Consider the following 27,760-nt stretch of genomic DNA (forward strand, 5'->3'; position numbering starts at 1 on the left):
AAAATATCATCTACTCCGAAGATAGGATTAATCAGACTATAGAATTATTCATAATCAATCAGCTGACAAGTGGATTATTCATTGCATGCATTACACATGTGTCTGACCGTGTCTATTTCTATCCCTACAGAGACACACTTACTTTATGCTAACACAGTGAACACACTGGGGTGTTGAACATCCCAATTTAATTTTGCATGTTTCTTTGAAAAATATAGAGAAAAAGTACTTAGCCCATACTTCATCATTTCTTAATAATTTTTGTTCCAAGTGCATACAGGAATCGAAAGTAAAGCACTGCTTATCAATATTTATACTAATCATTTTAGAAGTACGTATGTTCCGCCTGAGTGTTGGAGCTCCTCTGGTTTGAAGGAATGGCTTGATCATTGCCAATGACAACTTCATCAAAAACTCACGCCTCTTCATTCTATTGTTTTGAATCTCAAGTTGTAGAGAATCATAGCATTCATTCCAATCTGATCCATCATCCCACACCACATTCGTAGTGACAATACAAGTAAATCTTTGTGATAAAAGTGTTTGATGAAAGTCCTACGTAAAAGACACGCTGGGGTGTTAGACACCCCAAACGAAGAACAAGATGGTCTGGTGACCTTGTAGAATTCTATTACTGTCTGGAAGTGCGGTGGAGAGTAGTTGACAATACCACAAACCTAATTTAGACTGGGCATAAATTCCCATCTGTTTGATATTGTCAACTGCAAAACAGAAAAAAAATCCCTGGGGTGTGAAACACCCCAGTGTGTCTCTTTGCGGCTATAAGGTAGGGTTTCAATATTTTTTATAATGCGTGCTCATCAGTATCAATATTCTCACATTTTAAAAACAAATTTAATAGGTGATTGAATATAAAAAATGATTAAATTAACTAAATAATGCTAAAGAAATTATGATATTCTTGATTAAAAAAAATAATTTTAAAATATTTTTATCAGATGAAAAGATTATCACGGAACTGAATAAATTATCATATGGGATACAAATTCAAACGTGAACTGAGTTCATTAACATAAGTGAGTTTTTGATCTTGGAGAGAACAAATGACAGTTTTCAATAGTAAATTATGATTCAACTGTGAATTGTGATTCAACTGAATCAACTAGAACAGGTGACATCAGATACTTGTGGATGAGAAAACTGCGTGAGGTTTACTGTTCACAGAACTACTAGTATGGGATTGGTATGGATATTCAGTTCAATTATGGGAAAAAATCCAATTGGCCTATGGCATTCGCAAAAAATTAGGAATATTGAATAAATCGAGGACCATGGACAAATCCGAAGGTTGAAAGCTTTACTGATGAACGGGAATATACAATACTGTACTTCATTGAATTCATGAAGAAACAGGAGAGAAATATCAATATTGGTGTACAAATTCTGTGAGTGGTATTTCTTATCAATTTGTAGTGCAATAGTGAATATTCCCACTTTCTCAGTGGAAAATTTAACGCTCCATTGTGCATCGAATTAATTTGTGCAAGGATAAGAGGTTCCAGTATGATTCATAAAAGCTGTAATATAATGGAGGTAAGAATAATACTATTTTCATAGTTGGAGTGAATGGCACAGAAAGGGAGAAAAATGGTTGGAGCAGCGTTTGCAAAGAAGCTGAGCTTGGAAGGTAAGGAACGGTGGGTTTTATTCGGTGAAAGCTGCAGCAATCCTGTGGGAAAATAGCTCAACATTCCTGTGATTAAATTTTAAAAGGACACGGTAAGGGGGAACGGCAGTTGCGACCGAAAAAAGTAAATGTTTCGAGAAGTGGGAGACGGCCGGTCATTTGGATATCCCTTTAGTGCCGTTTGCGTGTCCCGCTTCTGTCGAGTTGAGGCTGTTAGTGGCTAGGCCGGGGCAACGATCAGGCCAGAGAGGATAGGGGAAAGGATTGGAAGAGGGAGAGAACGAAGGAGATGTGATGACGAAAAGAGAGACGGGAATAGAAACTAGGTTAGAGGACGAAAGAGGGTGAAAGAACGGGTTAGTGATCAGGTTTCAGGAAGAAGTACGTAGCATGGAATAAGACTGGAAGATGAAAAAGTGGAGGAGAGGAGTAGTTGATAAACGGGAGGAGAGAGGGGAAAGAAGCCTGAGGATAGACTTAGACTGAGATTAGACAGTTGCCAAAATCAAAATAGAGTGAGAGGGGTGGAAGGAGGTATGGAGAAGAGAGATTAATATATCAGATGCATCTATGTCGATAACAATACATTCTGGCTTACATTATAGTTTTGATTGTCAAAATAAACCGTTCTGTGGTAATAGGCAAGACATGATTGAAGTTTCGCCCGCATTTGTGTCATGGATTGAGGCTTTGGATGTAGGATTATAGCTGGATTGTACTGGACAGAGAATGTTTCCATAAACAACACATGGAGATAAAATCTCTGCTAATTAAAATTTTCCTTGTTAATATTCTTATTATATAACATCAATGTTCATTTATGCATTTGAGTTTTAGCCATACGATAATTGAAAAAAATATTCAGTTTATAACGATTCAATGAATTTACAAAGTGTAAACTCTCAAAGATGATTTCGGTTGATGATGATGATGATGCTGATTATAAGGTTATCTTCTATTGGTGGATAACGGAGGATGTAATGAGGAGAGTTTATTGAGAGATTAAGAATAAACGCGAGAGGAGTTCCATGAAGAAAAGGTCTAAACGTAATAATAAACAGTAAAGGAATGGTTCAGACAAGGAAAAATATCGAACAGTGATAGGGAGAAATACTGTGAAGAACAAGCTGAGAAAAGTGAGTACAAAAAGAGAATTGGGTTGAGTGAAACTGTAGGAAGGATTTGGTGAGCATGAAAATAGTGTTTAATGGGGCGTAACAAAATGATAGTTTCTTTTTGATTGATTTCCTTCTATGGTGGTTCTCAAAATATCGCGGTCCAACAACAACTTGATAATCTCAAGATGCTTTCTGACAAATCGTAAGGTCATGTCTTTTGGATTGCATCAAGACTACTCCAAGTAACGTGGAGCTATTCTCATCTACTTTAATCAATTGCATAGTGCATATTTCTCTCTCTCCGCTCAACGAACTCCATCTTATACTTCATCTTCATTCTTCATTATCTGTGGACCACTCCTCCATCCTTTTTCTCTTTTTTTTCTGCAAACATAACTCACCTTTTCCCTTTTATATTCCTTTGTTATTTTTCATCTTTCCTCTATCTCTTCTTACTTCTGCTTTCTCATCTCATATTCCTTCTTCCAGTTTTTAATGTTTATTTTCTCCTTCCCTCCTCCTCCTCTCTCTTTCTTCTACCTCTTTCTCATTTCTCATCCTTTTTTCACTTTCCATTTTTTCTTCTTTCTTCCATTTTTCTTCTTTTTCTCCTATTTCTACTCCTTTTTCCGACCACCCAAATCTTAATTCTTCTATATGGGTCATTGATTTTCTTTCCTGTTTTTCTCCCAATTTTATTCTGTCAACTCTTCCTTCATCCTCTATCATTGTCAACCATATTCTGCCAAGTTCCTACTCTCTCTCCCAGTTCCCTTTACTCTTTCCCTTTTCTATTTTCATTCTCTATTCTCTTCCTCCACTCCTTTCTCAGTTGATTCTGTTCTTCTGAGAATGTATCTTACAATTTATTAACTATCATCTTTCCACTTCTTCTACTGAACTGTCTTCTCTTCGTTACACTCCTCCTATTCTATAGTATCCCTCCTTTCCATTTTCTCTCTTTGCCTGAGCTTGTCGTTTATTTCGGTCATTTAGGAGATTGTGTGGGTAGGGGTAGGGTAAGGCTGGTGTAACGCACCAAAGTGTATTCTAAGTGCGGCAATTTCTCTACGCTACCATTGGCTGTAGCGACTCTTTCTATGTGAATGCTCCAACCTGAATTAATGCTATGATGATGATACGGCTACTTAACGACTACTGCTAGTGCTACATACTTGACGCACTATGAAATGGAGCGTTCAACTTTCTCCACCCTACGGTGAACATATCGTAAGCTAAAACATGATAGACCATATACGATGAAACGTGTGAAAATTTGCTGAAACTCGATTACCATATGAGTTTTAATATATGAATTCATTTTATTTATTCATTTATTATTTTCACAAGGATGCACTGATCGAGAAAGAAAAACTGGGGATACTTCTTGTACTATTTCTCTGCCAAATTTAGATAACATTTTAAAAGTCCAAAATAGGGTTATGATTCCACTCTTTAGTCCATTTTTACTCAGAAACAACAAAAACTGAAGACTTTATTCGATCATCTTTGATTGGTTCAGAGAGTCATTCGAGTCGTTCAGTTATTCAATTTGTTCAATCCATTTGATTTATTAAATCATCTATCATCATGATTATGCACTAGATATTTGGTAGGAGTTTTCCCTAGTATGTTAAAATTCTATTAATAGAAGCCAGAAGAATTACCAATTGCATTCAATCTCCTTGACGTTGAAAATCATTATGACATTCACATTGAATTAACTGGTAAAAGTTTCATAAAAACTTTTAAAGAATTATCACACAAAACTAATTTGAAGCAATGGAAATATAAATCTGTAATAAAATGGCTTTGAACAACTTTTTCCTATTGTCAAGACTAAATAATTGATTGAATTTGTGGAAATGTCTTGATTCATTGAAAATTATATCGAATCACGATGAATATTTTGAAGGCTCTGTAATTCTCTAGTGCAGTAGTTTTTTATAAGCAAATGTTATACTTGTTATTCTTTTTTCCATCTGATCGCACTCGAATCGATTTATTCGCGTTCTATACCATCCGATCCAGCTACCCAGCTCCACGGGTTTTTTGAGCAATGTTGCGTCATCTAAATCCCACAGCACATTTCAATTATATTGCATCGGACACGAAGGGATTGCTTCGGCAAGATTCACGGACCTAATTTCCAGCACTAATCCAAAGGCTTTGGAGACACAGACTCATTTTTCTTTTGTCTCTGTATCTCTTCTACTTCTTCTCTCTTTCTCTCATCCCAGCCGAATGTCATCCTCACTCTTACAAGGAGGGAGGAGGGAGGCTTTTGCTTACGCACCAGAAATTACTCCCCAGAGTGGAAAGATGTTCATGTTTAACAAGGGCAACGACAAATCTCCTAGGTTTTAAATCGGGAAAGACATTTCACTCAGTTAACGACCAAGCAACACAGAATGTAATAATTTTATGGTCGGACTACTACATCGGTAGACTCTTACTAACTGAAGAAAAGTAAACTTGAAAATAAACGTCTGTATCAGGAATGTTTTCCATAATAGCACACATTTTCTATAATATGCCAACAGCCCTATTACTTGGGAATATCTGGAACTAAAGATGGACATATCGTCTGTGAATAAATTCATACGGAAAATCATACTATATTGTAGTATTATAATATTTCTCAGAGTATTATACGCAGAGTATTATAATATACAGAGGAATATACGCAGAGTATTATTTTATACTTATTACTGTATGATCACTCATAGTGGTTCGCATTGTCCAATCATTGATACATTTTTCTCAAAAGTTCAACTATTCTACTGATCCAGGAGAAAATCTGCATATTCTATTTGTAATCGAATTCCATGAACTTCGAACATGTATCATAATATATGGTACAAACAAATCAGGAAATTACTTCTTGAATATTAACTTACATAGCTATTCATTTAAGTCCTGTGCAAGGAGAAGTAGCCTCGTAGATAAAAGTATATTTCAAGCAGTGATGAAGCCAGGGATTCAAACATTGTTTGTCATTAAATTTAATAGGTTTCTTTGATCATACTTGCAAAATATTGGAAATTCATATCCTCTTACAGTCATGTATAATTTTAATAAGGGTATAATCCGATTTGAATGATGAAGTGAACAGTTGGTGGGGTAAACCAACATCATTCTTAGAATAATTATATTGTAGGATCCTATTATATTAAGCGAGCAATTTCTGATTTTTATATCTGGATATTTATTTTCAACGGATCTCGAAAACGGCTCTAACGATATTCACGAAATTTGGAACAAAGTAGGAGGTTTATGATATAAATGTTCTATTGCACTAGGTCTCATCCTTGAGAAAACTCGCTGAACGACATTAAAAGGATAGTTCATCCTTGGCTAAAGCAGCTTTGGATAGTAAAAACGTGAGTGAGCGAGTGAGTATGTGAAAAATCAAAATATCGGATCCCCGAAATTCATAAGATGACTTATAGTCAGCTGTGAAATATAAACACGATCATTTTAGAGAATTGTGTTCTGTTTATCAATAAATAAAAATCTTGTGTGCCGCACTCACACAACTTTCCTTGCCGTTATGAAAATTGACCACCTGAGCCAGCTGGTGACAGTTCAATAACGCTGGATACACACGAGATCTGTTATCTCTTCATAGTGAATGATTTAATAGAATCAACAATTGCCAAAAGTTTGCAATTGAATAATTACATTTTCTCAAATTTCAAGCTTATTTTCAATTTCAGGTTAAAATGTTACTGGACATTAATTGAAGAGATTTCCATGCTCAATTTTTTCCACTCGAAATTTTTCGTTTCAATTATATCTGAGACCTGATGATTGGAAATCTAAAATCGAACTTTGGATAGAAGGGGCGGAGCTCCTGAAATTTTCACAGATATGGGACTTGTGGCAGTTGATATAGCTTATCAATGACTATTTTAGGTATAAATTTGATCAAAATCTTTGGAGCCATTTTAGAGAAAATCGCGAAAAACCCTGCTTTTGACAACATTTTCGCCAATTTAGCCGCCATCTTGAATCGCATTTGATCGAAATTGTTCGTGTCGGATCCTCATAGTGTAAGGACCTTAAGTTCCAAATTTCAAGTCATTCCGTTAATTGGGAAATGAGATATCGTGTACACAGACGCACATACACTCATACACACACACACACACACACACACAACACACACACACACAACACACACACACACACACACAACACACACACACACACACCACACACACACACACAGACCAATACCCAAAAACCACTTTTTTGGACTCAGGGGACCTTGAAACGTATAGAAATTTAGAAATTGGGGTACCTTAATTTTTTTCGGAAAGCAATACTTTCCTTACTATGGTAATAGGGCAAGGAAAGTGAAAATAACGAGGGAAGCTCGGTGCCCCGATATTGGTAGTAAAGCTGTCACTGTAAGTCTGAATAAGCATTGTTTTTCAGTGTTCATATCGCCTCTTCTTATTTATTCCATGGACCACTCACTTATCACCAAGCAAACTCTCTTTCCCTAATTTTTTCCGAGACCCTCAATTCTTTTCTCCTTTCCGCAAACAACTTATCGAACGGTGTCCTCTTCATTATTCGTTTTTATTGGCTCTCAAGAGTAGCGCCAAAATTTGTCAACGGAATGGAAATTCCAAAATACAAATAAAAATGCTAATTGTCCGACCGCTCCAAGAGTGTTTCATGAAAATGCATCGCATCGGCATTCATTTTGAACGCGAACTTGCGAAAAGCCTAATTTGGTTAACAAATAGCAATCTCATCGTCTCCAGAAGGAAACCGCTTCGTGATTTTGTTTCGCGTAGGCAGCTCCCAGAAACTTTCATAGTAGACTTTCACCTCCAGTGTTTGGAATGCGTACATGTTTATTACTTCTTCAATACTACAGCCAGTTTGTAAACGAATTAGAGTTCAATCATCACAGTAGTTACAATTTTGAAATTACATTCATGCAAAACCAAAGTAACGCAAAAATTTCTGTTATAAATTTTGACTATGACTGCGACTGCGCCCCGTTTCGGAAAGCCAATTTTCTGACTCTAGCTGTTCAAGTCTTAGCTAAATCCCGAGCTTGGAAACCGGCCCTGTGTTTTCTATCAATTGTGATTATTTTCCCTTTGAATATCAATATCGCGGCACCGAGCTCCACTCGTCATTTACTTTTTGATAAACAGAACACAATTCTTTAAAATGATTGGGGAAGGACTAACAGGCACATCCCAAAACTGTTTATTCCCGAATTTTGATTTATACACTACAAATAGTCCAAAAAGTAGGTTATGTTGCATACACTTGAATTCAGGTCCAATTTTCAGTCCAATCATCAGAAAACAGAGAAGTTTTAATTTAGATTGTCTACAAACCAATAATTGAATAACAAAATAACACTCACTAATCAATTAAAACTGTAAAATAATGATTGAATTTGAAAATTCAGATATACTTTAATTTCGAATGATATACTATGTCATGTGAACAATTCAGATATTTTGATCAAGTTGATTAAAATTTCTAGATAATATTCATTTCTTGGTTGTAATTAATATTAGTCTGATTGATTGATAGCCACCCAGCAGCTGAGTGCATCTGCTAAAAATAGTTTTAGGGTTGAAGGATTAAAAGAAAAATTAACTTTTTTGATGAATTTGGAAACATCGCGAAAATGTGTTTTTATTTCAAATATGATTATTATTTCTGATCAATTATGGATTATTTCACCTTTCAAACCCGGTTTCTTCATCTTTCAGGTCCCGTTTATATTTTACAGCTGGCTGTATGTCAGCTTTTGAATTTCGGGGATGAGATATTTTGATTTTCCACAGATGCACTCCCTCACACACTTATTATCCACAGATGAGTCTCAGCTGTTTTTCCAAGGATGAATTATTATCCTTTCAATTTCGTTCAGCGAGTTTTCCTAGGGATGAGACCTAGTGCATTCGAATTTTTATATCATAAACCTACTATGTTCCAAATTCCGATAAAATCATTAGAGCCGTTTTCGAGATCCGTTGGACATAAATAACCAGGTAAATAACCATATAAATATATACATAAATTGCTCGCTTAATAAAATAGGATGAGACTTCTTCAAATATAAAATTTACTACTATTCCTGCAATAATTTTAGCATGTACTGTGAGTCGATTGAATAGAAGCTAGAATCTAGTAACCAGCAAAAAGTAATTAATTTTATCAAATATTGCTGAAATTCAGTTGAATAAACAAATGCCAGTTCTCTAAGCATTGGGTAGATGCTTACGTGAAATTCTTTAGCAAATGGTCTATGAACTGATACTGATGAACTGAACTGAACTGATACTGATAAGCTCATCTGCATCTCAGACTGGAATCCTTTCAGTTGCTTCAGAATTACTTAGAATTAGCAACTGCTAGTTTCTATTCAGTCCATGTATTCTATTTTGGCGGACGAATCAACTTCAAGCTTCACAGATCACTTTTAGATATTTGAGATGTTAAAAAGTGAGATTCATGAGCTTGATCTCATTACAAAATAGTGCTCTGCAACTTCTGTTAATATAGAAATAGAAGTTTTACAATGATTAATTACTTTTCCGGAATGGTATGCAAGTGTTGGAGGTTAGGCTTCCTCTACCTTAGTGGAATAAGGTGTTGATGGCATTCCAATATAACGTTCTATAAAATTATATTACCATTATCCTTCCGGCAATTACACACATTTTCAACTTTTCCCTACAAATGGGAGTTTTCCTTCACTTTGGAAGCATTCTTTAATATGTCCCGTCCCTAAAGTAAGTAGTCCTTGCTCCCCTGAAAACTTCCGTCCTATCAGCATAGTTTGCACTATTTCTAAGGCGCTTGAGAGGGTGGTACATGAGCAGACGACATCATACCTGAATTCATTCAATTTCTTTGATCAAAATCAGTCTGGCTATAGCTCATCGCATAGTACATCTACAGCTCTTTTGAAAATAACAGATGACATTCGTAATGCCATGGACAACCGTAAGTTCTCTCTCCTTGTCACATTTGATTTCACTAAAGCTTTTGATAACGTTTGCCATTCAATTCTGCTACATAAACTTGCAAATCAATGTAATTTTTCTTGTTCATGTCTCTCCTGGTTTGAATGTTACCTGAGCAATAGATATCAACGTGTGAGAGGAGCTGATGGCAAAACTTCAGAGTGGTTACCTGTTGTAGCAGGCGTTCCTCAGGGAACAATACTTGGTCCCCTCCTCTTCTCTATTTATATGAATAATCTCCCTCGAATTTTTCATGACATATCATACCATATTTATGCTGATGACCTTGTGTGTTACAATCACTTTCCTTCCGACAGTGCTGCTGACTCTATTGCCGCGATGAATGTTAACATTCAGAATTTGATTGTTTGGGCTAATGCGCACTGCTTGAGACTCAATGCAAATAAATGCAAAAGCATCATTATCGCTTATGGTCGGTTGTATAACCAAATAGATTTTAATACACTTCCTCGAGTAATGCTGGCCAATCATGCTCTGCACTTTGAAAGTTGTGTGAAAGTCTTGGGCATACAGCTTGATAGAAACATGAATTGGTCGAATAAGATTGGTGAACTGACAAAGCGAGTGTTTGCCACTATGCATCAATTGAAACGGTTGAAAAATTTCCTTCCAACCCACCTTCGTGTTTCACTAGTACAGAGCTTGGTAATTCCCATCATTGATTACTGCAGCATCTTTTATAACGACATTACTGAGGAGCTGAATTTGAATTTACAACGATCGCTCAACTACGCAATTCGGTTTATTTTTGATGCGAGAAGAGATGACCACATCACTCCATATTACAGGAGGTTAAATTGGATGAAGTTGAAGGAGAGGAGACAATACTTCATGTTGAGTCTTGTTTATCAGCTGATTGTCGGGGGGAGAGGTCCTCAGTATTTGAGGGAAAGATTCACACTCCTGGCTCATATTCACAGCAGGAACACGAGACAGCATGAATACTTCCTTCAAATACCTCGTCACCGCACAGTTATGTATAATAACTCATTTACGGTCACGGCCTCAAGACTTGGAACGATCTGCCCAATGATGTTATTTTTGCGGCAACCTTGGGTACGTTCAGGTCCAGGGTTGTTGCTCTGTTGAATGGGAATACATAGATATGTTTTTAGCCACAATCTTTTTGTAGATGTTGTGAATACTTTTTTATTGGAAATTTGCAATAATCGTTGTACAGTAACAATATTATTTTGCTTGTTTTGCTGGAGTATTGGAGCGTTTGATTGACACCTACTAATACCTGTAAATCATAATATCCAATGGCATTTTATTTTCGTTTATTGTATGTATTATTATGCATCTTACATTCTTTGTTAATTTTTTTAGAGTTATATAGAATTATTATCTATGTATTATCATATCTCTTATTATTATGAGAATGTAATAGAATAATTTATGTTATGTAGCTGTGTTATCATTTAAGAATTTGTATTTTTTTTGTAAGATTTGTAAGAATTTGTAAAACTGTAATTTTGTAACCATGTTACCATAGGCGACAAGCCTAGTAACAATTGTAAAATAAAATCTATCTATCTATCTATCTATCTACCTTGAACTACTTTACTTTGAATATTTGCTAAAATAAATTAGTAAAATATAATTAAGCTGTCAAATAATAATCCAGATAGTTTGTTTTTATAGAGTGATAGTTCATTTCTTTCGGAATTGCGTTATTGATAAAGATTTTCCAAGATTTCCACTGATGTGTTTGGTGAGGCTAGTTTTTCTTTTTTTTTAATTTCCATTCTCCTCTCCATAATCATGATTTTCCAAGGAAATATTGAGCTAGTCGTGACAATATATACATAAATTGCTCGCTTAATAAAATAGGATGAGACTTCTTCAAATATAAAATTTACTACTATTCCTGCAATAATTTTAGCATGTACTGTGAGTCGATTGAATAGAAGCTAGAATCTAGTAACCAGCAAAAAGTAATTAATTTTATCAAATATTGCTGAAATTCAGTTGAACAAACAAATGCCAGTTGTCTAGGCATTGGGTAGATGCTTACGTGAAATTCTTTAGCAAATGGTCTATGAGCTGATACTGATGAACTGAACTGAACTGATACTGATAAGCTCATCTGCATCTCAGACTGGAATCCTTTCATTTGCTTCAAAATTACTTAGAATTAGCAACTGCTAGTTTCTATCCAGTCCATGTATTCTATTTTGGCCGACGAATCAACTTCAAGCTTCACAGATCTACTCTTATGTTTAGAAAAGGGAAGTATGAGCATGGACTAATATTGTCGTTTATTAAAAAAAACACTCATCAAGTGTTATGAACTTATGCTGCTTATTCAATTTGTAAGAAAACTCACATTTTATTCATCAAAAGACATTTAAGTCTTTGAGCCCGCTATAGAATGGAGTCAAAAGGCCTATCAAAACACAAGATGAGGTTATACAGAAGCTGAGTGGGCGTTATCTGCTTAAAGATACCTTTTCGCTCTCTCCTGGGAATTAATTGAAAAAGAAGCGATTAAGGTGTAAGCTGGAGTTTGAGGGGGTTTCCGCCATTTTAAAAATACTTATGTATAAGATGAATTTTGGATAAAGGTTTAAGAATATGAGTGGGTGGCCAAAATTGAGAATTACAATCACTGATACCATAGAGAAAAGATGGCATAATGCTATATTTTCTCTATGCTGATACTACCTTGATCCGGTGATTAATAATTTATCATCAGATTCGATAACGGAAAAGAAGTTGCAATTTGCTCTCGATAATATTAATCTGACGTAATTCTGATCCTGATTCAACTACCTTATTCGTTCAAATTTCTAAAATGTGAAAAATTTGCCGAACAGCTTCCATTTCTATAGAGAGTGTGGATATCTTCTCATAGAGATATTCTACGGAATTCAAGTTTTCTGATTCTGTTATTTAAGTTAAGTGTTTATTAGATTCAAGTTACTAGCGAACAATCATTTTTATTGTATGAGCGATTGAATTGCTATTGGATTGTATGAGAATTCGGGACCAACTGAAGTTTGATGAGCTTCCTAAATTAATTTTATTAAAACTCAAGTATGTTTAAGAATCATCCACATTATTCGTCACTATTGTGGAGGATTGTATGGCAGATAAGACCTGGGAAATCGAAAAATTGAGGCATTTGATCGATAATTGGAAAATCATGTTTTGAAAAACAAAAGAGTAATAGTGTTATCAAAAATAAAATTCTTATCAACTCTGTAGAAGAGGTTTTTTCTGCTGATCATATTGATAGAAGAAACAGGATCAAATTTCGTGACTCTTATCTATTCACTAGGAATATCTCCTATTGTGTAATGTATAGGGGGTGTAAGTTGATCGCATAACAGCTTCCCAAACTGGATGATATCGTGTATCCAGTTGTAAAATGTGAGAAGGAAGAATCGTATTGCATTATGTATCAGGGTTTTGGTGTTCCGCACATCATATCAGGGTTCATACTGCTGTTGTGGAGACATTCTCTCACCAGTAGAATGGCTAGAAAGGAGCTGGTTCTCTAGAAAAACAACCCGAAAACTGCCAGCTTGCATATGCAGGTATTGGACTGTATGGATTTGTACGAAAGAACAGGTCCTGTATATTGTATGGAAAAATCCCGAAAGTGTTTGAGAGTGGATTTGTGTGCCAGAAAGAAGAGATAGGAGATATTGGATTCATCCATATAATAGGAGACGAGAAGAAGAGAATACATTAGAAAATCTTATTCTTCAGCTGAAAAGTGATAAAAGAGTTCTATGATTATCATCTATCATTTACTATTTCAAGTTCTAGAGCTATATGGGATATAAGAAAATGAAAGAGATTATATCGAATAATCACGAAAATATGCTTCAATAAGTAAAGGCGAGCGATTTCACGTATAATCCACTATAAGCTGCATTATAAAATACAAATTTTTGGAATCTTCATGGCGGCGGCGGCGGGAAAAAAGCTTAAGAATATTCTACCGTGATTCAAATATTTCATGAAATATTGTATTTTAAATTGAGCCGCAAAAATATTCTGAATTAAGATTATTAGAAGTTCGATTCAATGAATTGGATAAGGGAGGAAATACAATAAAATTGAAATCTATCTTCCTGAATATTTATCTAGATCAGTGGTTCCCAATAAGTGGTCCACGAGGAGCCCGAGGGAAGAAGAATTTATTTTCCAAGCGTTATTAGTGGTATTCAAATTATCTTTATTTGACTATATTTAAGTGTAATCTATCTCCCTTCGAAAATGTTATACGAAACTCATCGGAAGTTTGAAATATGTTTCCAATCGGTAAAAGAAGTGATATGTTTCAAATTTCCATTTCAATAAGATAGGACTATAAAGTTTGCTTGGAATCTTAATGGCAGATATGTATCACGTGATTGAACCAGACAATCAAAAGCGTGACAGTCAATGGCCATACTGTGGTTATATAGTTACTGTAGTCTGATGGTGACTGGTAGAAAAATAGTGCAAGCCCAACACGGAGAAAAGAGATATTTACATACAGTGACTAATCGGTGTGAGATTTATAAGCAACTATGTGAATTATTTTGACTAAAAGTGACCAATCCTGACTAAACGTGACGAAACGTCTTGTCTTGACTAACCGGTGTACGCCCAGCCAGCTTGCCTTTCCAACCAAAGTTGTAGCACAGAATACAACAGTTCCATAAGAATTATATAATACAGAATTATAGCAGTTTTCTCTGGTTGTAGCCTATTGAAGATTGTCTCGCTCCCGAAGTCATCCCGCATCCTGCTTCAAGAAGTTCTAGGTTCAAAAAGATACATTAATTTTTTATCCTCGATCAAAACTAAAAACATTCGGTATTTAAATGATCAGCTAGTTGTTCAATTTGAAGACATTGTATCAAACGCACTATTGCTTCAAATTCCAGTAATACTTGTGAACCTTTTTCTTGAACTTCTCTATCATTCCCATATTGAACAAGGATAATATCTCACCTTGATATTTCTATAATTCGTAATGGAAAACAGTTATTTTCCAATCATAGCTGTGGTGGACATGCTGTAGCTGTGGTATGCTACCGTATGCTGTAGTACGCCAATTCACAGAAAGTGAGGTGGTAGGTTCAATTTCATTATGTAGTGGAATTTGCTCAATCAATCAATTTCTATTCCAATCAATACAATACAATATACATAGAAGAAATCAAAACACAAAAAAATCACAATCAAAAATACATTTCAAATTAAATACAAAAACGGGGGTGTGCTGAAAAGAAAGAAAGGAGGAAAAATACCTAGCCAACTATGGTTTCCCATGTAATATACTTATTCAATCATTACTGTACTAGGAATAGTCTAGAAGATGGTTGTAGAAGAAGGTGCGTTCACATGAGAATATCCTCTGGGCACAAGACTGGGGAATAGGACGTGAGACGTGACCCACATATGTGTAAAACAACAGGAAATACTGCTGTTAAATTGTAAGATGGATCAGTGGTTGGAAGGGGCTGACGGGTGGAGGCTCACACTCACACACCACAGTTGTGCTCTCGATTTATCTAGGAGAAAGATGTAGATGCGGGTGTGCCTATGAGTGGGGGGGGGGAGGACTAGCAAGTCCATGACAAATTGCAAGCCACGATTTATGAACACACCAAGACACTACATCAAATGAATGCTGATTGTTTTCTAGCATCGAACACCCGCAGGGATATACTCCATTCCACTCCAACTCCACACACAGCGCGGCTGTACTAAATGAGTTTCGCGCTTCCTGTCTACGCACGCGCAATCACGCGAGAACGCGACATGAGAAATGTTGCTCGACACTTTGCAAGATGCTATGCTGTTGCCGCACATTGAGTTGAATGCAATGCGGTTAGCACACGCCTATTGCGAATAAACAACACAGCTGACATTTCATTGTGCGGTTAACTCAATGTCCATTCTGTTGTAAATCGTTGTGAAGCAACTGAACGAATAACTATTGACTCTAATTTGCAGTTTATCATATAAATTATTCTATAACTCTCATGTCAGGGCTCGTCATGAGTGTCAAACTATACTTGTTCATAGAAATTTATGTTCCTTTCCATATTGAGTATGATGGGAATGGTTAAAATAGTTTGACAAGAAATAGTAAAAACTGAATGAAAAATCGTACCTTTATTTTTATTGTTTTCTCCGAGGTAGAACTTTGGAAAATAACACTAAACACTTCCAGTTCTATTGTTTCATTAAAATTGAAACTAAAAATTATACAGTAAACATGAAAATCATTTCTCCTGGAAGTTGAATTATTTCACAAACGTAATATGATGATCTACTAGCTATTTTGGAGTCCAGAAATTTCAGGATGAAAGCTACTAGCAAAAAGGATAGTGATGATGGAGTGATATCGTTGCAAGCTGGCTATTTTGCCTTTCAGAATCCACGTTGGACATCCTCTGTATTTGATGGCTCAACAGCTCATAACTGACATGTGAATGAGTGTTCAGCACTTTTGTGACGTTCTGCTTCAAGCTAGAAAACTTGACATGATTTGATATATTCTCTCTCGAAAAGTTGGTGTTGGTGAGATCTGTTCTGTCAATTGCTCAAATTGATATACGTTTGACCTGCATATTTTAGACATAGCTTCCTCTCACCTGTTTGTCAGTTACAATATATATATAGGATATTATTGTGTTACTATTTGAAGCATGGTTTGTCAAAACTTCGTCAAACTATGAAACTGAGACATTCAGGTAAAATCCCCTTGTTCTCTCATAATGCCCTGATTTTCAGCATTCAATACATGAATCTGCTCATACCACTTCATTTTGTGTTATGACGAGAAATTGTCTCATCTAATTTGTGTAGTTTGCTTCTTATCCTCATACCTTTCAAAATTATATTTTAATTTTCTATTGTTGATCTTGCATTATTTTGTTATTCCAACCCAGCATATGAAAATCATATATTACTGAATTTGTTTCCAACTGTCAGTCCTGGTTCAAATTTCTCATCCTACATAGGAGAAAATAAATCTTCTTTATTAATATCAAATATAAAAAGACTGGTCAAGCTTCTCAAGCTTTTCCAATCCATGACTAAAGTCATGTTCGTCGATTGACTAAAGTCAATTTGTGCATCGTTGCAGTTGCACAGATCTTCAGGAATCGAGAACACAGAGAGAATGGAGAGGGTGGGTTGAGTTAGGTGAGTTGCCTTAATGGAGACCCTGACCCAGAAGATGATGATAAGCTGTTGTTTTCTTGGATGATAATGAAGATGTTCCTATTAGGTTGATAATTATTACGTTTTAGCATAGTTTTTTCTATTTTCTAATATTATGATGGTAATATTTGTCCTATTATAATTATGTTGCTCTATTTTTGATGCATCGAAAGCCAAGTGCTTTTATCTCTTTGTTGTGATTGAATGATTATTGTCCTGAAAATGTATTCTCATCTTTAGTTCATTCATTTATTTATTCAATTTGCCTTTTTAAGATTAATTTCGAAAAGACTAGTATCTCACGTTAATTTTTTTCTATGTCATGTGTGAATTCATCTTTATTTATTTAATCTTTCCATCTTTAAACTCGAATTATATTGTCTAAAATTTAAAGCCCTACAAAACTCTTTTTTGTCTATAAATAAAAATTATCTCTTTTATTTTATCCTTTCATTTTAAGCTATCCATTTATAAATTTATTTTTTTTTTCTATTCTTTTGTTTTTTGTATTGAATCTATTGCTGTAAATGCTGAAAATAGAAAATGCTTTCCTTGTAAAATAGAACTCACTGCTGGCGCTCAAGTTGTACTTCTGCCGGCAGTGCCAAAAAAGTTAATAAGGCGCTATTATTAGGCCAAGATAGGCTTACAAGTATTTTTATTTGATAATATTAAAAGTTGTATTGTGTCAAATTTTGTATATATATTGTTTTTTGCACTTTGTTGCTTCAGTCTGCATAAGAATTTTGTATTTGTAATTTGTTTTTTGGCAATAAAATACATTCATTCAAGAAGAGGGAACCTGGATGAGCGTCACTCACACCACATCATCAAATAATATTAATACATTATTCTCTCATTGGACATTTTCTGACCTATTCTAAATGGTTCCCTATTCGTCCCTAATAATTTGTTGAATATACTCCATTATTCAAGTATATATCAAACAACAGAAAGTTGATGTATTCTATACAACCAAACCACATAAATATTGATAAAGGAGTAATGACAATCTAGTACCTAGGTCACATAACGAGGTGAAGGAAATATGAAATATTGCACCTCATTATGCAAGGAAAAATAACTGGCAAGAGATTAGTGGGAAGAAGACGAATATCTTGGTTGCGCAACTTAAGGGATTGGTTCCAGTGTACATCCAACGACCTATTCAGAGCAGCTGTGAATAACATAAAAATCGCCATCATGATAGCCACCCTCCGCCATGGAGACGGTACATGAAGAAGGAGGAGAAATAGCAATCAAGCGTTGCTTGAAACTCACCTCGAAATTCAAATTCATCTCTCAACGTTATCATCCAACGATTCCTCGTGCACAGGCCAAGAACATTAAAAAAACACACATAGGATAGTAATTAAATAATGCTTGTGCTTGATCGCTCAGCCAGCCAACAAAGAAAAAACTGGAGTCTTTATAAACATGAAGTTCCTCTGAGCCCCCCCAATCGATTGCTAACATGAGAAAAGCCTGAAACAACTTCATAGCCTATATGGTATTTGTACGAACAAACATATCTCCATGTCATCACACCACACTTATAATCCCCTGTTCTTCAGCCTTCAACAGATGAATATACTCATACCACTTTATTATGGTGTTTTGACGAGAAAATTCACTTGATAGAATGACATGGTACCTTCTGCACCAGACGAGTGATTATTGAATTAAGAGGAGTGGATTCAACTTGTCAATTCAATTTAAGTTACACTCTTTCATAAAGTTTCATCTGTCAATGACATGTACTATCCAAATAGAGGGAGAGTTCACTACATTCACTCATTCATCGAAACCATAACTCTTTTGACAAATTAATAGCAAACTGGCGTTATATGTGAGTTTAATAAAACTCGTTGGGAATTGGAACGGATATTCCTTGTGTGCTAGCTGGAAAAACGGGAGAGGATTCCTAGAAATAATTGCGGAAAAACGTAATGGTGTGCACACGGAATACGTTTGTGGGGTTTTCACGTTCGGGAAATCCCTTATGAATGTTGGCCAGCTTTAGAGCGTTGGTTGGCAACCCATTGTTCTTAATCTGGTTTAGCGGCAGATGATACGCTTTTTGGAGGACCTCAATTGGAGCTCACACAAGTGGAATCATTGGAGCTCATCTGTAAATTACGACTCATTTTCTTATGGAATTTATAACATTCCTTGTAGCCCAATTATTGAATAAAAACTGCGTGAAATTCCATTTTCTATTAATCTTTGAGTCTCTGAGTAATTCATAGTTGAATCTATGAGATTGCTGGTCCTAAGTAATTCACACTACGTAAGTTGCCGCTATGATGAAATCGTTCATGTGGACTACCATTACTTGATTGTTAGACTGCTTAAAATTTGATTCAGAAACTTCACAGAATGCGAAAAAGATCACGGAGCGCTAGTTTAACAGCTTTTGGCTTTTAAGGTGCATCACATCAGATTGTTCCATTCTCGAATATTTGTGGCGTGAATTTATCCTCATTAAGACGAGAGTAGCAGTGTAGAGCGGGTTTCTATTTGCTACAGAGTGAGTGGCCTTGTAGCAATCGAATCAGATGAACACATTTTGGTAGCATTCTATCTTCAACTGTAGAGAGCATTTTCATCGCGACCTCTTTATTCACGGGAGTGGATTCCCGTGCATTCATAACTTATTCACCAGCCTAAAATCGTATGCTTCGTATGACCCAGGCTTACTGGCTTTACCTGAATGAATCCGTGAGCCCACATTCTTCTTCTCATTCAACCCAGTCTCTGGGTTGAAAGCATCCACCTGATGAATTGGCATCGCCTTGTGACAATTGAATCCGATCAAAAATCTCAATTAATAGTAGAATATGGATACATGAAATAAGTAATGAGGAGTTATTAATTCATTTATAAATGACTCATCCTCATAATTGAATAAGTACACTAATAGTCTCTCATTATGGCTGTGGATGAATTTTACAAAATACTGTACTCACACTTGGATGATTGTATTCCGAAGATTAAAGTGAAAGAGCACAATCCTAAATATCCTCCTTGGTTCTCTGCAGATATAGTATCTGATCTAAAGATGAAGAATAAATGTGCAGGGAAGAGGAAAGTTTCACCTCATCACGACAATCTTTTTAAAACTTTGAGAACCTCCTTGAAGACTAGAATTACTTTAGCATATAATAACTATATACATTCCATTCAATCTGGTCTGTGTGGTAATGTGAGAAACTTTTGGAGATACGTAAATTGCAAGAGAAAGACATCCTTTGTGGAGTCGACTATGATGACGCTGAGTGGGGAGTCCTACATTGATCCTCATATTGTGGATGGATTTGCACGTTACTTCGAGTCAGTTTATGAGGCTGATACACCTGTTGCATCTGATGAATGCGGGGGTGGTCCGGGGATGTCTGGCGGCCTGGGATTGAGTGTAGGCATTGGTCATGTTTCTTCTGATGAGATCCTATCTGCTATAGCGGGATTAAAATGTGGTTACTCTGAAGGCCCTGATTTTGTTCCCACATTTATTGTTAAGGGTTGTGCAGCAGTTCTTCTTGAACCTTTAAAGTTTATTTTCAATCTATCTATAAAAACTTCTAAATTCCCTGAAAAATGGAAGATTGCTCGAATAACCCCGGTTTTTAAGTCGGGGAAAAGAACAGACATAAGGAATTACAGACCTATTTCTATTTTGAAATGTTTTTCCAAAATTTTTGAAAAAGTACTACATGCAATTATACTTGGACAGGTCAAGAGAGTTATTGCAGAGGAGCAGCATGGTTTCTTACCAGGGCGCTCCGCTGTAACTAATCTAATGGTATTCAGCAATGAAGTGTCCACAGTGTTAGACGGTGGGGGAAGGGTTGATGCCATATATACAGATCTTTCTAAGGCATTTGATACAATAAATCACAGATTGTTAGTTAAGAAACTCAGAGTAATGGGTTTCTTTGATAACTCAGTCAAACTTCTGGAGAGTTACTTACATTTGAGATTGCATTATGTTATGATACATAATCATGAATCTGATTCCTTTTATTGTTCATCTGGCGTGCCACAGGGCTCTAATCTTGGGCCACTACTTTTTCTATTATTCATTAACGATCTTCATTTGTTAAAAATTCTTCTTGCCTCATGTATGCTGACGATGTTAAACTATTCAGAGGAATAAAGAATGTCAATGATTGCATTAACCTTCAGAGGGATGTTGATAGTTTATTAGTCTGGTGTGAAACTAATAAACTGAAAATGAATGTGGCCAAGTGCAAAGTTATTAGTTTCACTTGACAGTTGGCTCCTTTTGAAAATATATATAATATTGGTGGCACCCCTTTGGAAGAGATGAAAACTTTCAAAGATCTCGGTGTAGTGTTTGACCAGTGATTTTACTTTTAATTGTCATGTGGACCTCATATGCAGTAGGGCTAATCAGCAGATGGGTTTCATCTTAAGGACATGCTCACCATTTAGTGATGTTGCCCCTCTCTTATTCTTATACAAGTCACTAGTTAGAAATCTCCTAGAATATGCCTCTGAGATCTGGAATCCATATTGCAATGGCCAAATTCTCATTCTGGAGCGTTTACAAAACAAATTTTTGAGATATATGTATTACAAGAAGTTTACTGTCTACTGTCCATTTGATATTCCAACTGATACGCTGAGGTGTATATTTGGAATTGAAACATTAAAATCAAGGAGGGATGTCAGATCCCTTATTTTCCTTTACAACTTACTTAACAATGAAATAGATTCTGCTTATTTACTTTCTAAACTTAATATCTACATATCATCCATAGCTCGTCATTCTTCATTTTCTTTTCTTGTAACACGCTCCAGAACAGAGAGTCATTATAACTATCCAATTAATAGAATCCAAAGGCTTTTCAATCTCTTTTCTGGGCGCCTAGACGTCTTTGGTGCTCTCGTGGCAGATTCCGCAGCACTCTGAAGGGCTTAATTTAGGATAGATATTTGTAGCCAGGTTTCCGTATGACATTTTTCTTTCTCTCTTTTTTTCTTCTCAGTGCCCACATGATTCTTTGTTATTTCTGTATTGCATGGTTTGTACCCATGTAAGATATTTTAAGTGCATATTTTCCCACCTCCCATATTTTATCTTGGAAAGTAGTTTCCAAGATAGCAATAGATAGGATAAGATAGATTCAGGATAGATGGGAATCCTAGCTATAAGATAGGATTTTTTTTAATAAAAACACATATTTCTCTTAAGATGCTTTTTTTTGTTATATAATTTATTTTGTCCTTATTTTATTTTACTCTTGTTTTATTCTCAGCTTGATGTTAATTTTAAATCTAATTTTTTGAATGAAGAATGTTGTAATGTTTCAAGGAGACATATAAGGGTTTAACCTGTTGTCTCCATGTATGTATTTATGTAAATAAATAAATAAATTATACTCAAAATAACAAGTTACTTGCAAAATAAGATAGAATAACATAAATGGCGGTCACCTATATGTCAATCAGGCACCAGTGGAAAGATTAAAGACGTAACCTGGGAACCATAATAAATGAAGAATGGGATATTACTGAGGGAATAAAATCAAGAATAGGAAAGGCCAGATCAGCTTTCAATATTATGGACGCCATCTTCAAGAGCAAGATTTTCTTCCTAGGAACAAAGATAGAATGTTTAGGTGTTATGTTTTTACAGTCCTATTATATGGTGCAGAGTCCTGGACTCTGAATGAAGCCATTAGTAAAAGATTTGTTTTTTTCGAGATGTGGGCCTACAGAAGAATTCTGAGGATACCGTGGACTGATCACGTAACAAACATTGAGGTTCTAGGGAGAATGGGGAAAGACATTGAGATAATCACCACCATCAAATGCAAAAAGATCTAGTAACTGGGACATGTAATGAGAAATGACGTAATATATTCTCTCTATTACATGTGATTCACCATGGAAAGATTTTTGGAAAGAGGGGCCCAGGTAGAAAAGAAGAATTTCTTGGCTAAACAACATCCGATCCTGGTGTGGAAAAAGCTCCATAGAAATATTTCGTATTGCCGTGGATAAAGTGAAAATCGCCATGTTGATCGCCTTCGTTCGTAGCGGACAGGCACAATAAGAAGAGAAGATACTCAAAAAAATTATATTTTCTGCAACCGCTCGTGAAGTTCTTCTTTAAGGTGCATACAGATATACGCGCCGCGAACATGAGTCATTCACTTTTAATCAGCTGACTATATCTGTATTTTCACAGAAACGGTAAGATACAGATATAAAAAGCTTGGCATCAGCTGATTAAAAGTGAATTGCTCATGTTCGCGGCGCGTATATCTGTACGCACCTTTACGAACCGAAAACTCATTATAAAACAGCTAGCTGTTTTGTAAGGAGCGAGCGAGAATCTATTTCACGCTCGCCAGCTGTTTACGCTCACTAACCGCATCACATACACTGTAGGCTACATGTTTTGTGTAAGCTAGATTTGAAGGTTATCATCATATCAACTCAACAATGAATTCAGCAATGGACATGAGCGATGACGAATTAACTGTAACACCACACTGTTTATTGTATTGGAATCCAATACTGCAGTTGTAGAAAAAAATGTATGTAATTCGAGTGGAAAGATTCTTTATCGTTCTCGTCAAAATTACCACGCGACGCATAGCGGAGTTTTGGCTCGAGCGATAAAGTCGCGTTTTACGCTCTTAATACATAAATAACTTTTGTGATGATAACTATAATTGATTCATATCATTGCATGCATTCCTTATCAACTCTAGATACTTTATTTTATTTTGATGATTGAAATTTCAGTTTTTTTGGCGACCACACATTCTATATTCCTCTAGAATAATAGGTTTCACATTATCGTCCCTACTTGTAACATCAATTCATCCAACTTTTCCAAATATATGCAGCTTATATGTAGTATACAATGCTACTTCAATATTATTCAATTCAATTCCAACTAATTTATTGGATTTATTCATTTCCAATTTTATTAGAAAACTTTCTAATAGTAGTAGTTTTATAAATTTTCCAATAACTCTAGTAAAATTCGAACTAAAACAAAACAAGTTTACAAGACCAACCTGTTCTTCACATTACAGAAAATTAACCTATTAAATCTAATTTATAGTACCTAGGCGCCTTCCATTATTTTTACCACAAAGACTTAGATTGTGTCAGGGGTGATTAAACACTTTTAGAAATGCTAATCACACCAAACACAGTCTGTATTGGCGAACCCCTCCCCATTTTGAAACAGTTCATAATCCACTTCGTTTTCCCGGTTTACACCTTTTCACGATGAAATTTTTTTTCTTATACCTTGTTCCGATGATCGTACTGGGTATTGTATTGATTTGATACTGACGGTTTGTTGCTGTCCCTGACACGTCCTGCGAGTTCGTAGTACAGAGCCCGTTGTTAGAATCCACTGCGGCCATCCTTATAATGATTCGAGGGTTCCTGGTCGATTGTGAAGGCGGTGGGTCGTCAACTCGTAAACCACTGTTTGAAATGAAATAAAACTAGATAATTTCGATGTCTCTAGCGAGAGTTCAAAGCAACTAACACTAATACAAAACACAATTCTACGATCTAACTTCAAATTAAAATCAAAATACAGATGATCCAGAGACTACTCTATGTTTGCTTCAAAGTAGAACAACTACAAATCATAAATACAGCTGTTGCTTCAAGAAAATGTATGAAATTACCCTATTTCAGTTCACAGCAACTTAAGAGCTGAAATAATTTACAAAAACAATAATGCTAAACAAAAATAATTTCAACTCCTTATCTCGCTAAGTTATTCCAGTAGTTATGGTATTATGAGTCCATAAATTGAATCACTCAGTGGTTTTATTGAGTACTCTTATTAAGTTATCTCAGTTAAAATTACTTTCAAGTAATTTAAAATAACAGGAAACAATACCTAACCTCAAAACGGTTACATCAGACGCCCTTGATAAAAGGTTACATCAGATCATAAACTGAAATGAAAAAAAAATTGTTTGGAAAATCAATTTGATGAATCTATAAACTACAAGTTACAAATCTTTTTTATAAAATACGTACCTCTAAGCGGAAATTGTTCAAGGGTAAAATCGAGCCATTTTCGTATCTCTCTCTTTCCTAGTTTACATGAAATTTATTAGAACATAAAAGAAGAAAAAATAATACTAAAGAATATGTACAATTTGGTCACAACCAATGATCGACTACATATTTTTACTAGAAACCAAAACTAGAATAAATTGCAACAAAAATATTCGGGCAGAGATATGCAGATGTTCCCTGGCTCCAAAGTTTTTCCAAGTGACGGGCAACGCCTTAGAAAAATCCCAGATCCAGCTCAATCAGGCTTGCCAATTAATAGAGGACAAAATTAATTCCCCTCATAAGCATACCTTTCTCTCAATAATAAGTGAGAGAGAAGACAAGTTGTGAGACCGATACGCTGTAAACTGATGACATCAGGAAACAAACGATAAGAAAACAAAACTTCACAGACGAGAAAATTGTAATCTATATTACCAAACGTAACACAGATAAAATAATATTGATTTATTTATTTATTTTGGGGTATCATAATTAGAACTAAGTTTACTATTAGCAACATTTGTATGGATAATATAATAATTATGTATATGTTTAGTCAATAAACTCCTCTGGTTGCAATTCATTGGCAATCTAATACATTATTATTGATCATAGTAGAAAAATACAAAATTAACAATAGTTATACATTATAACGAATAATACAAATACAATACACAACATATATTCATATACAACATAGGCCTACTTAGAATCAAGTAGTACTAAATTATACATTACATACTTGAATTGAATAAAACCGAATAAATTTATTCACCCATGCTACACTGATGAAATTATTGAAAAAATGAAAGTTCTCATATCCATTATCATCTGTATTGATCCATTGAATCTTTTGTTCAATGAATCTTCCTAAAATGGAATATTGCGCTTGCTAGAAGTCAGCAATATTATTTTGGAGCCTTCCAATATACATTTCAATATTTTAAAATATCCTTACGATGTTGAGAAACACGATGGAAACATATTAGTAACTTGATTAACCAGATTATTGTACATTGACACAAATTTCGTTAATCTGTGATACCTTCTTTTTTGAGATGAATATCGGGGGACCAAGCTTTGCTCTGGAGTGAAAAAGCATAGAAAATTTGTAACGATAGATTTAATTTATGGTTTATATTTACTTATATATTTTTTCTCGTACAATTATTTTCAAAGTTATATGAGGAGGCACAACAGGCTTATGCCCAAAACTCTCCCTTTTCAAATGTATACTACAGTCCAAATCAAAATCCAGGTTGAGCTAATATTATCACTCATCAAAATAAAAATGTATAAACACTTCAAAGAACAAACATATCATAAATTACAAATAGATATACTATGAATCCGATTTAGAATGATATACAATGTTTGCTACAATATTTGTTAATATACTATCTACTATTTACACTAATAGCATCTAGTTACCATTTTGGACTTTCTGAAGTGAGCATGTTCTCTGAAAAAAAAGAGAAATAAACAAAAATGAGTTTTTCCTCCACCTCCTGTCTAAAGAGCCCACTTTACTCCCTGAAACATAATACTAAAGTGTCACTTTTTCGCTCTCGGTAGGAAAAAACAGAAAAACTCCCTAGAGCTTAAAATTAACTCCATTTAAATAACATGGAAAGCATCTCTATTTCAAAAACTTACATTTGAGATAGGTAAGAAGGTCTAAGCTCAGATGAGGAAGCATATAGAGTAGTCAGTCATTAAACCAAATAAATTCAATGCCTCAACCAGACATTTGATCAATATATGAAAAACATGATAGAATGATTACAAACTACATATCAGTATACTATAAAAATGTATAAATATTTTTTTTATATTCCATGTTATTCAAAATGCCAATCAACGAATATTCCTCATTAACTAATCAAATTTGAAACGGGAACTTCATCATAGTATTGTAGTCGAGTCAGCGGCCATTGTTGTTACAACTTTTACTGACAGATAGCGCTGTCGGCGGTGAACTGTGTGATCACAAGACAGCTGTTTAATTTTTAAGTTATGTTGTAACACATTTTACTGGTCACGTAAGTTTTTAAAAATTATTTTATTTGCAATTTTTGTAAAAATGTAGGTGGAGGAAAAATGTTGTGTACATCACAAGTGAAAAATGTTTTTTCCCCTCAGGAAAATTGTTAACCTGGGTTTCGCCTCGGGCTTCAAACTTTTCCCTCGGGGAGAAAAACAGTACTTTTCACTCTAGATATATAAACATAAACATCTAAACAGAAATTGCTCGTACAGGATAGTCTCTAGATATATTCCGGGCTGCAATGTATCAACAGCAACACACGATTCTGATGGGTTTTTTTACAACGATGTGCAGTCAAATTCTGTTTACTTTCTGACTGGAGTACCTTCAAACAGCAAGTCACAAGTTGGTTTCTCTCAGTAAGTAATAGTACTCCTAGTACCAGTTGCACAAAAGCTGGTTAAATTTTAATCCTAATTAATTCCATGTATAATAGATGAAATGAGTTATAAAATCGCTACCCGGTGGTTCGAACCAACCTAAAATTGTAGGTCCATTCATCTCCCATTATCATCCGCCCCTAGAACTCATTTATAGACATCACCTCCAGAGAAAAAAACAGATTACATTTTTATGTGAATTATTGACTGCACGTCTTTGTAAAAACCCTTCGAATCCTTCTGTTTTTCATACGATAGAGATTTTTCTTGTAGGAGTTTGTTGA

At 35.1% G+C, this 27,760-nt stretch overlaps 1 protein-coding gene across 6 annotated transcripts in view; it reads left to right on the forward strand.

Moving 5' to 3' along the window:
- LOC111047814 (neural cell adhesion molecule 1) overlaps positions 1 to 27,760 on the forward strand; it is a 150,044-nt gene that overhangs the window by 106,609 nt on the left and 15,675 nt on the right. The window lies entirely within an intron of this gene.

The sequence above is a fragment of the Nilaparvata lugens genome, chromosome 4 (assembly GCF_014356525.2).
Source record: "Nilaparvata lugens isolate BPH chromosome 4, ASM1435652v1, whole genome shotgun sequence".
Classification (NCBI taxonomy): domain Eukaryota; kingdom Metazoa; phylum Arthropoda; class Insecta; order Hemiptera; family Delphacidae; genus Nilaparvata; species Nilaparvata lugens.